This window comes from Odontesthes bonariensis, chromosome 18 (genome assembly GCF_027942865.1).
Source record: "Odontesthes bonariensis isolate fOdoBon6 chromosome 18, fOdoBon6.hap1, whole genome shotgun sequence".
Classification (NCBI taxonomy): Eukaryota; Metazoa; Chordata; class Actinopteri; order Atheriniformes; family Atherinopsidae; genus Odontesthes; species Odontesthes bonariensis.
The window spans coordinates 23667635-23678826 of NC_134523.1; the positions used below are offsets into that span (position 1 = coordinate 23667635).

Below are 11192 nucleotides of genomic sequence, written 5' to 3' on the forward strand. Positions count from 1 at the left end.
GTTGAGGTTAATCGTGATGATGTTTCCCAAATAATTTAGAGTTTTTTCACAGCAAGAGAAAGGAGATGGCACGGGATTTCTCAGTAAGGCTGCACAGCAGCTTGATGACTATTCTAGTTCCTTAAAACAAGGGTTATACCAACTGGCCAGTTGTTTTTGTTTTGGGTTATGTTTATTTTGTTATTTCTTTGATTTTCTTTTGGTTTGTTTATTTTGACTTTAGTTTTGTTTGGGGTCCATATGAAAAATAAATGAAAAATGAATTGGCATTGAAATTGAACCTATCAAAGAGAGATACCCTAGTATAGAAATACAGTGCAAATAACATGTTGCACTACTGCGCTGCGATGTTTGCTAATATTATTCCACAGATTCAGAACCACTACAGGACGCACGGCCGGAGGACTCATAAGCTTGAGTTGTGGGAGGCTTTGCCCATCATGCCAAGATGATAGTGAACAACTACACAACAAAATTGTCCCAAAAGAAAATTAGTTGGGGAGAGGGATGCTGAATATCCCTCAAGGAAGCGATGTACTGGTGATCTCTCCTTCCAAGATTAGTTCCGGATCAGAGTGCTGAACAGACGTTCAGCCAAGAGGAGAACAGAGCATCGACAGGATTGGACCACAAGAGACCACACGACTCGTCATGTGGTCATATAAGAAAGATATATCATTTAGAAAGTTAATCATAATTGTTCAAGAGGCTAATATACTCATATACTCGAGCCTTGGTTAAATTTATATTTGTTGTGTTTCATTTTTTAAAGTGTTTAGATAAGTCCTCTTAAAGGCTGATAATGAATCATTTTTAAAATGTCAATTGCCAGTGGGGTGACTCGGCTGTTTGGAGCGGGACCTAAGGTGGTCGGTCGCCAAGTGGAACTGGGGCCATAGGTGAATTTTTCCCGGTCCAGCAATCGGGTTTTCGCTCCTATCCGCTGCAAACGGTGGACGAACCTGCTGGTAATGTTAATTGCCTTAGGCAAGGTTTGAGTGTCAGTAGAATAGAAATGATGTGAAATTTGTTGATTAATCAGTGTTGTGTTGTTATGGTACTTATGGGGAAGCAAGGCCTTGCTAACCACATAAGGTTTTAGGCCATTATGAACAAAGATTCCACACGGAGGATGGGTTCGGGGCCACATACACACAATACATATAGCAAATTATTATTTACATATAATCTATTAAGAAATGTGCTCATTTGCGGAGTTATTATCAGTTGAGTGGGGAAGGTTTTAAACTTACTAGAAAAGAGTCTATATTTCTAGAATCTTGATTAATACTCCTGATATAGAAGGTTTTGCTAACGCATCACAATTATTTTCTAAATGTGCTTATTTGCAGAGTTATAATCAGTGACTTATGAAGGTCTTAATCATCTCGGAAAGAGTTTCTGTTCCGAGTGAAATGATGGAATAGTCCGGATTTGAAGGTGTAGCTCAAGCATTAGAATTATGTTTACTATTTCCAGGCCTGTGCAATGAAGATTTGCTTGCTGCTTTTAATTGCAAAGAAGACCAGCTTACACATGAGCTTACATAATAATATATGAAGTCGCTTCAAAAGGGGGATTGTTAAAATTGGCTTTGTTCTTAGACATTATAAATGAAATAAGTCTTAGTACTTTTCCATATGACCTAAAGTGATCCAGGAGTAGAAAGACAAAACAATTAGGTAAGCCTGGGAAAGCAAGGGCAGATTCACACACACACATTATTTGGATTACTCAGAGACATTATTTGGGTTAGTATGCATATCCAATCACATTTGATCAACAAGGGATCCACCGTGGGAAACTATAAGACATATATACGAATTGTAACCGGAAGTAGGGAGCTCGGTCTGACTGATTCCTGCGAGAGTTTTGTCATACTGAGACCAGCGCTGAAATATTGAGCTTGTTGCCATATCAATAAAAAGACTTCAGTCTTCAGGTGAGATTGATGAAACACTTAGATTAACGCTCAACTGGAAGGTCTCATCATTATTAGGGAGGATCTCCCCATGTTCAACGTCCTCATGAATCTCCTCTCCATCTCTCCTCCAGAACAGTTCAGCTCTGACAGGGTAGAAACCTGTAGCATGGCAGCTGACTGGAGAGGAGGGAGTCCTCTGGAGGAGAGACACTGAGGGAAGATCTGTTTGAGAAAAAAATATGAGGGAAGTCAAACATGGAAGGTAACAATGGAAACAAAATTAGGCATAAAGTCTGAAAATTGTCACGGAAACGAGTACAGAACAAATAGTGAATGCTCTGAGGTTTGAAAGATTATATCAAACTGCTGACTCTGAAGGCTCAGTGCATGTGAATTATATTACTAGCTTTCTAATAAAACAATGCCCTGTTAATAACAACTGAGGTTATTATGGTTTGATATAAATCTTAGACAACCAAAATGTCATGTTTTAAGCTTAGTTAGGCCCACATGCAGAACACACTCAGGAGACAAAAGAAACGTTTCAAAATGTTCATTTTAAAGGGTGAATGATGAACAGGAATTGTTGCTCGGGAACTGGAAGAAATGGTATGGTCATCCACTGTTTGGAGGAGTAGGAGTTAGTTAAACAGGAATGAAAAGAGCTTGAGTGAAGACGGAGGTTATTGCTTACTGAGGGGATGGTGAGTAACCGCCAGGGAGAGATGAGTGAGGTCTGGAAGTTGAGCACTGAAGATAGGGTGATCCTGAGAAGCTGCTTGGAGGTGAATGTTTGATCCAGGGAGTGTAGGTGGCGCAGGTGGATGTCTTCTGGCTGGCGAGAGGGTGAGCAGGGTTCGACTGATGATGATGGAAATCCAGGTGAGCTTATGAGGCAGCTGCCAGCATGGAACCTCTAGAAGTGAGGCAAACTTGGAGACACGCAGGAAAACGAGAACTGGCAAGGTTTCTGGAAAAAGCCTTTGAATTCGGAAGAGGACCTGGAGAAGGCAACAAACGATCGTAAGTTGGCTTCTATAGAAAAGCAAGGAAAAGGGCTGGAGCACATACCACATGGGTTAACACTCTGGCGAAGTGGTGCTGGTAGCAGGCTCCTCTTAAGCTCTCTCCTGATGAGGTCTGATGAGATACACCTGTGAGTCCTCTGCCAGCCAGAGTAGAGGCGCCACCTACTGGAGAAGGGAAAAAACAGCAGCCGAAAACAAAGGGAGAACTCCCAGACCCCAACACAAAACACATTTTCCTTCTGGGTACAACACAACATTATCTGTGTAAGGTATAAGCATAATTCAGCCTAAGTGTGATGATTATTCTTTGAGGTAAATGGACTACACACACTGGTCCATACATCCATTAATATCCTAAAGAGCATGACATAACTATAACCTGTTTATTACACTACATGCCGTCCATGTACATTCAGTCAGTCTCAGTATTTCAGTACATCAGGGAATATCAAAGCCAAATTATGAATTCTCTCACAATTTAAGCTTTGACTGAAGGTAACATTAGATCACAAAGTGTTAATCTCTATTATCTTCTCAGAGCTGAATCAGATCTTACAAGCACAGAAATTATCAAAAATAGTTAAGTCAGACTGAACAGTCAGACTCTTTAAAGGGAAAGTTCGCCTCTTTTGACATGAAGCTGTATGACATCCCATATTAGCAATGTTGTTACAACACTCTTAATTATGATTAGTCATGGCACTGGGGTGTAACACAAACAAAGTAAGTAATACCTCAGTCAGTTGATGTCCATAGAAAAAAAGTATAATTTATTTATAATTGTGAAAAGGTAACATATCAAAAAGATCATCCAAAACCACAGTGAAGAGTAAACTTAAAATTACAAGGGCTAAACTCCCTGCCTGACCAAAAAACAGGAGAAAAGAGTGAGAACAAAAAAACCCCTACCAGCTTCCACTGTGAGAAAACAAAACACAAAATTACTCGTCAGTGACCTAAAGCAAATACCAAAACTGTACACCTTTTCAAAACACAATGCACGATCACGATCACGATCACGATCACGATCACGATCACGATCACGATCACGATCACCAGATCAAGGCCCGAAGGAAAAAGGAATGGAGGCTTGGCACATCTGAGTGAAGCTCTTTATGGAGCAGCTGACGAGCTGTAATACCAATCACCTGTGGCAGCAAGGTAGGCCTGAAACACAGGAAAGGGTAAGAAGGGCGTCTCATGAAGAGAGCTCCCCCCCCTGGAGGTCAGAGACCGTAACACCCTCCCCCATAAAATTTTACATAGTGTAAAAACACAACACCTTCACTAAGTGCACTACACAATGGGATTAACACCACACTCTGGAAAGAACATCAGCTATAACATTCTCAGTTCCTTTCTTATGCCTTATGTCCAAATTATATTCCTGGGCAAGTAAAGCCCAGCGTATAAGTCGCTGGTTGTGGTTATACATGTGGTTTAGGAATACAAGAGGGTTATGATCAGTGTAGATTGTAACAGGATTTGTAGTGGAACCGATGTAAACTTCAAAATGTTGCAATGCAAGTAGCATGGCTAAGGTTTCCTTTTCGATTGTGGAATAGTGTAGCTGATGGTGTTTAAACTTAGCTGAGAAGTAGGAAACTGGGTGACTAACACCGTCTTCATCCTGTAGCAGCACAGCTCCCATTCCTGCCGCGCTTGCATCCATCTCCAGTTTGAAGGCCTTGTTGAAATCTGGGGCTGCCAGTACAGGAGCACTGCAGAGAAGAGACTTTGCACACTCGAATGCATGTTGACATTCAGTGGTCCACATGAATGGTTCCTTTGGACTACACAGTTTAGTTAAGGAAGCTACTACTGTAGAAAAATTTCTGCAAAAACACCTATAGTAGCCAACCAAACCCAAAAATCGCCGGAGCTCACGTCTTGTGGTGGGGACTGGGTAGTTCAGGACAGCTTCCACCTTTGCATTCACTGGACGTACCTGGCCATGACCCACTTCCTTCCCGAGGTACGTCACAACTGCCTTGGCAAACTCACATTTAGCCAGGTTCAAGGTGAGAGAAGCTTGGGCTAAATGAGCAAACACCACTTTCAGAGTGTTAAGATGATCAACCCAGGAAGATGAATAGACCACAATGTCATCCAGATAGACGTTACAGTTCTTAATATCTCTTAACACAGAAGTCATCAGTCGCTGAAAAGTAACCGGAGCATTACACATGCCAAATGGCATTACTGTATATTGTAGGAAATGGTCTGGTGTCACAAAAGCTGAAATATCAGAAGCATTGGTAGTCAAAGGAACTTGCCAGTATCCTTTCAGTAGATCTAGCTTTGTTATATAGCTAGCTGTGCCAATGCTGTCTATGCAGTCGTCTATGCGAGGCAATGGATATGAGTCAGGGACTTTGACTGCATTTACCCTCCTAAAGTCTGTACAGAAACGTGGAGAACCATCAGACTTTGGTGTAAGAAGACACGGAGAACTCCAGGAGCTTTGACTTGGTACAGCTAACCCATTGTCCAGTAGGTACTGAGCCTCCTCTTTCATGATCTCCCTCTTGGCGGGAGGACAGCGGTAGGCGTGTTGTTTAATAGGGGATGCATTCCCCACATCAACATCATGCTCCAGAATTGTGGTCCTAGAAGGGACATCTCCAAATAGATTAGGGTAGGCCAGGATCAGGCTTTTCACATCGTCCTTCTCGTCTCTGGGAAGATATGACAGGTATGCATCTAAGGCATCAAGAATTACAGAGTTTGAAAGCCTACCACAGGGATCTTCACACTTTTTCAAACCATCATTGTTGGTAGGTCCAGACACAGACTAAGGCCGGGTGTGGTATCACCTCACAACACAAGTCTTTCGGGTCATCTTCTCTGGAATGAAAAAGCTTCAACATGTTGACATGACACAAACGTGTTTGTCGCCTCCTATCAGGAGTGTGAACGATGTAGTTTGTATCATTTACTTTGTTTTTCACCACATAGGGCCCCGTAAATTGAGCTGAAAGAGACAGACCAGCTGTGGGAACCAGCATGAGTACTTTGTCACCGGGCTGGAAAGAACGTTGTACCGTTTTTCTATCATACAGACATTTAATTTTCCCTTGGACAGTTGACAAAGACTTTCTGGCTATTGAACAAGCATGGTATAGACGTTCCTGACTAGGGGTGGAACGGTACAAAAAACTCACGGTTCGGTACGTACCTCGGTACGGACCCTACGGTTCGGTACATTTTCGGTACAGTGCCGAAGGAGGCGTGTAGCGAGGTTCGAGCACATGTAATAGATATCTGAATCCTGCCTCTTCTACAGTGGAATATGGGCGCATAGCAGATGCGATGTCAATTCCAATTGCTTCGGTAATTTTTTTTGCTCTGCATGTATTCGTATCCAGGGGTTGTTGTAATACATTTGGGAGACGTAATAGGTCGGGTCTTTTCATGGTTCTATAAGAACGCATCTGACGGAGGTGTGTGGTGGTCGGTAGCTACGCCCCATGTCATGCTATCACGGCTGAAATGTTTCATCATACCACACAGACAGAACCTTGGTGTGTTTAATAAGTTAAACTTACACGTTGTCTCCTTTGTCTGCGGCGCGCTGCTCTCCTTTCTGTGGCAAGCCTAAAGTGCCATATTGCGCATCTAAGTATCACGTTAAGATTGCAATTCACCCGCTAAAATCGCCCGTTTCCCCGAATTTTCGCGCGCTTTTTACGTCCGTAATGATGGTCACGGACGCGCGTTGTCTAGGTAACGACGCGCGTAAGAAACGCGCGTGTTGACCTGACAATACGCGCGTTCAAGACGTGCGTTTTCCTAATATGATAATAATGTCCTTCCTTCTTTTCCGACAGCCAATGCATTTGAAGTGGTTGCGCCCAATCGCTGATCAAGACAGCCAGACCAAGATAGTTCTGCACAGATCTGCTTTGTTGAAAACTCTGCACAGATCTCTGTGTGGCAATGTTGCCAAAGTTCACTGCATTGTCGTTTTACAAAGCTTTGTTACAAATGAGAAATTATACAAAGATGACAATGCCACAACGATCATTGGGCTCAAATTTTGATAGTAATCCCAACAAAATCAATTTTCAAAGGATGGAATGATATTAGCTAACAACCGCACTTATATTACACTTTTTATTGCCGTGTTTTATTGTCATTTGACATATTCAGGGGCAATCGGGCATTTTTTACATAGCATGAAACACACAGAAAACCAAAATATACATTTTAGCATACCTGGTGGAAGCATTTAGAATAGTGTAGTGGAACATTGTATAATTTCTCATTATGCAAATCCTTGTCACTGACCCCAACATGGATTTTTTTTCTGCATTAAGCTCACATTAAGATCACCTACATTAAGATCACCTCACACAAATGAGTGCTGTTCTACATGCAGCTCAGTAGGTGGGGCGGAGGGAGTGAGAAAGACTGTTAATATTGTAAATATAAATAAATATTTTTTTTCTGGTTCAGTTCCTTCAGCATTATGAACTACATGTACACATAAACACAGGCTATATTGTTAGTTTAGTCATTGGTAATTTTACATGTTTTCTGATGGGCTTTGAATTAATTTGAAGCTGAATAAAACATAATAGTCAAGCTGGAACATCTCCTGGATAATGGTAAGTTCAGTGTGGCTACTCCTTATAGAATAGTTAGGCCCGTTAACAGGAACAGATGGATATGAAAAAGAAATAATTTTTGTCCAATACCACATAAAAACTAGATACAGCTTAATTTGATGGGGGGTGCATAATTGAAATGTATGGAGCAACTGCTCCAGATTGATTACAGATAACATAACAGTAACTTAAATTTTAGCGAGAGTTCATTGAAGTTTATAGAGCCACTGCTCCTGATTGATTACAGATAACACAACTCATGTAAACAAGAGTTCACACGGGATTCGAAGGTGCTATTTTAAGAGGCATGTTGAAACATGGTCGCTGGCCTTCGGCCAAGGGATAGCCTAAAGAAAAAAAACTTAAGAAACGGGCTTGGTTAGAGACAAGAGAGAGTATGAGGGGAAAACTTGAAATTACCACTGCGGAATTCGAACCTGCACTGACGCAAGAGATTTGCATGCCAGGCAGTCACTCTAACCACTGAACCATCACTTTGTTGTTTTGAGAGGAACTACTCCAAGTACCAACTCTAACGCACAAAACATTAGTCAGCAATGTATGTCGATGAAAAACACTTTTACACGAACAAATGCATGGAAATGGATTCAAAATAACAGCGAAGTGCATGTGTAGGAGTTGTATTCCTAAAATTAAAGCTTTGTAAAACGACAATGCAGTGAACTTTGGCAACATTGCCACACAGAGATCTGTGCAGAGTTTTCAACAAAGCAGATCTGTGCAGAACTATCTTGGTCTGGCTGTCTTGATCAGCGATTGGGCGCAACCACTTCAAATGCATTGGCTGTCGGAAAAGAAGGAAGGACATTATTATCATATTAGGAAAACGCACGTCTTGAACGCGCGTATTGTCAGGTCAACACACGCGTTCCTTACGTGCGTCGTTACCTTTAGGAAAACGTGTCCGCGACGCGCGTTGTGCGGAACCATCATTACGGACGTAAAAAGCGCGCGAAAATTCGGGGAAACGGGCGCTTTTAGCGGGTGAATTGCAATCTTAACGTGATACTTAGATGCGCAATATGGCACTTTAGGCTTTCCATACCTTTCTTCCTTCATGAAACAAAGAAGTATCGCCTGCGCTTGATCCTGACTCTCTCTGTGAGCTCTTCCAGCCTCGATGTTAGACGCCTGATGTGATTGTCCATGATTAATATCACCATCATGCAGACCATGAACACGGTGGCCTCCCCGCTCTCCATATTAGCTTCTTTGTGGTGTTTTTTCTTCTCTCAGGTTTTGTTTTGTTCAGTTTTGTTGTTGAATGTGGCGCTAAACGGCTAACGGCTAACACGTCACTGACGCGGACGGCTGCGCGCGGCGCATCAGTCCCGACTCATGTGCGAATGCAGACTGAAACAGTTCCGCTGGGGAAGGACAGTTATCAGAACGAAATTCGAGTAGGACAGTTCTGATAACTGCGTTCTTATAACTACTCTGTCCGAAAGCGTATATCTCTACGGACCAATCAGAGCTTGCATGTGGCAGTGTTTAAATGGGTCCTGAAGGAAACTCTTGCAAAATAACAGTTCTGCGTTCAGAAAACTTCTGTACCGTGTGTATTCTGCGTGGAAATGCGCGTACCGAACCGTGACCCCCGTACCGTGACGGTTCGGTACGAATACATATACCGTGCCGGCCCTATGACACTGTGCAACAAATTCAAACACATTTCAGTGTGGCTGTGTGCCAGCTGACAGGAATTGTTCTTTCAGCACTTTCAGTGGTCCCCTCACTTCATGTCCAAAAACTAATTCAGCAGGACTGAAACCAAGAGATTTCTGCTTTGCTTCTCGGGCTGCAAACAGCAAGAAAGGGTAAGAAGGGTGTCTCATGAAGAGAGCTCCCCCCCCTGGAGGTCAGGGACCGTAACAAATGTCATTTATGAACATTGACTTACCCCCCCTGCGTCCTGTGAGCCGAGTTCCAGCCTCGTTTTGGCGTTGACGAAGGTAGTCCGGCTAGTTGGCTGGGGACACAAAAATAAAAAAATAGCGCCAAGCGATGTGAGGTCTGACTTTTTCTGGAGGGACGATTTTGTGATGCAAATGTATTACTCTTTTGAACGCATATTGTTTTGAGAAGCAAGACGCTTTATTTTTTAAACCCCTGCCAACTAGCCGGACTACCTTCGTCAACGCCAAAACGAGGCTGGAACTCGGCTCACAGGACGCAGCAGGGGGTAAGTCAATGTTCATAAATGATATTGCTAATATGGGATGTCATACAGCTTCATGTCAAAAGATTATGATAGATTATGATAGATGATAATTTAATGTAAATCCAAACTGAGCTGACTATAGGTACATTGTTGCGTCCCGAAAAATTCACAAAACCTTTCTTTACCTGTTCTCTTCAGTGGGGCAAAAGCCATAAACTTTTTTAGCCAATCGGGGCACGTCTGCTTGTAGAAGGCTTGATAGCTTTTTAGTACTGTATAGCCTTATCACGGTTCCACTTTGGTTTGATGATGGCAGCCATTGGATTATTAGCGATCCATGTAGCATTATTCAGATCCAATTCCACTAACTGCTCCCCATTATAACCACACTCACCACAAATGGGAGGTGACATCTCCAGTCTTTTCGTCATATTCGCAGCCACCCATACACAGAAAAATGTGAACAGCTGAGACAGACAACAGAGACAGCAGTTATCAAAGATGAATGGATTTATTAACAGTGCGGCAGAAAACAAAAACTGAAATATAAAAGATACTTTACACTACCTTAATTTCTGTTGATTTCCTTGAAATCATGAAACGCCAGGTTGTAGCTGAGGGGTATATCCTTAAAACATATATTGGTGAAGTGTTTCAGGATCTGTGGATCGTCTTCATTTACTTTCTCCCAGAAACCTGGGTAACTTCTTCTGTTTTTGTTGCTGTCGCAGTAATCCACCTGAACACCTTCAGCGGCTATAGCCCTGCTCATCTCTGGCAAATTTGAGACACCAGAAGATCCAGTGGTCAAAACCGTCAATGAGCGTTTCACTGCGGGAGAAGAGGATCCAGTTTTATAACATCATTATTAGTTACTGTTCGCAGGATGTAATCGACAGGATTTATGCCTGCTGATGAAACTTGACAGAAGAGAAACAATAATATTATCTTCATTTCATTTTTCAAGTTTCCCTGAAAGATTATGTTGGCCAGGGACGTTGCTAGGCATACAGCTGTACAGGGGCACAGGCCCCCAGCCAGAACACCAGTAATCTTACTGTAGCACAGTCATTAAATACTTCTACAAGTGTTGCAAAATAAAAATTTAATTAAGAGTACCTGATATGGTCTGAAAAGTTATTCCCGTGATTGAGTAGCCTTTTAAACTAGCTTTCCCACTTTTTACCCATTTATAATGCCCAAGATAGTTTCGTAAATGGGCTATAATTGGCAGAATAGGATATTGTCTTGCGTTTTTCATATGCCATGGAACCGTTTAAGCCTAAATGCAAACGTATTTGGTGTAAGAAATTATAGTGGCCTATCGGTAGGCATGGTTGTTGACACAACAGAGAAAAAACAAATCTCTCACCTCCCTCCACTTCATTCTCAGTTCTCCTTGTAGCTTCTCTGTCCCTGACTCTCCTCCTGAATTTCCTTATGTCCAT

The 11192-nt window shown here is 42.2% G+C and overlaps 1 pseudogene; it reads right to left on the reverse strand.

The window, feature by feature from the left end:
- Positions 1-1728: 1728 nt before the first annotated feature.
- LOC142367371 (major histocompatibility complex class I-related protein 1-like) lies at positions 1729-11192 on the reverse strand (annotated as a pseudogene).